General features: G+C 45.6%; 1 pseudogene; it reads left to right on the plus strand.

The window, feature by feature from the left end:
• Positions 1-439: 439 nt before the first annotated feature.
• On the plus strand, positions 440-618 carry LOC135005252 (U1 spliceosomal RNA; annotated as a pseudogene).
• Positions 619-1089: the final 471 nt, after the last annotated feature.

Raw genomic sequence — 1089 nt, forward strand, 5'->3', positions numbered from 1 at the left:
AGCTTGAATGCTTCAGGGGCTGGGGCATAGCCAACATGAGCCCCACACCGACGGAGGGTGGAGGTGTTTAATGCGAACTAGGGGTCATCCAAGTGCCGCAAAAGGCCGCCATGCCCTGCACGCCCCTTTTCTCTTTTCATATGCAGACGAGGGTTGAAGCCAACTTTGACCCACTGCTTGGATGACATCGCCATATGCAAATCCATCTGCTGCAGGCCTTCCCCCAGGAATGCTTGCACTAGTTGTTGCATTTGGTTTGTTGTTTGGGGGTGCTTCAGTATTAGGCAGCCTTCTGCCCTCCCATGTTCATCTGAAAATATGTGTTCTCCCTGCAGTTGTTGTCCCCAGATGAGAGTTCCCTTGTGCTGCCTCAGTTGAATCTCCTTTACTTGACAGAGATGTGCCTGAGCAGCGGCCCTCCCCAGCCCTATCCCAAATCATACTTATTTTGCATAGGAGATACCATGGTCATGAAGACTGTTCTCCCAGGGTGCGGTTCATTCATTGCATTCTGGGTATGCTGACCCCTGTGATTTCCCCAAATGTGGGAAACTCGACTGCATTATTTAATGCGAACTAGGGGTCATCCAAGCACCGCAAAAGGCCGCCATGCCCTGCATACCCCTTTTCTCTTTTCATAAGCAGACGAGGTTTGAAGCCAACTTTGACCCACTGCTTGGATGACATCACTTGCTGCCTTTCCAATGAAGCAAGTTTAATTTAATAATAGGTGAAAAACCATCCCTACAAAGGTGTTAATCAGATACTTGGCTTTGTGGACACTTTTCAGAGCACAAATTTGTTAGCATAAAAATAAAGCCAGAAAATGAAGAGCTGTTTAATCACTCAATTGGATTTTTCTGCCAGCATATTTCTTTTTCTCTGCAACCCACTGCTAAATTGTGCTTCGTGGCTGTTTTTTTTATAAAATCACTTAATCAAATCTAACTCTGATTACATCAGAGAAGGCCAGGTACCCTACACCATAAGAGGTGGTTTGAAATTTTTACTTGTCTACTTAAAGATCACCAAAATCTGATAACGAGGTCAATTACGTCCCTAGGTGGGATTGAACCACCAACCTTTTGG

The sequence above is a fragment of the Pseudophryne corroboree genome, unplaced genomic scaffold, assembly GCF_028390025.1.
Source record: "Pseudophryne corroboree isolate aPseCor3 unplaced genomic scaffold, aPseCor3.hap2 scaffold_1996, whole genome shotgun sequence".
NCBI lineage: Eukaryota > Metazoa > Chordata > Amphibia > Anura > Myobatrachidae > Pseudophryne > Pseudophryne corroboree.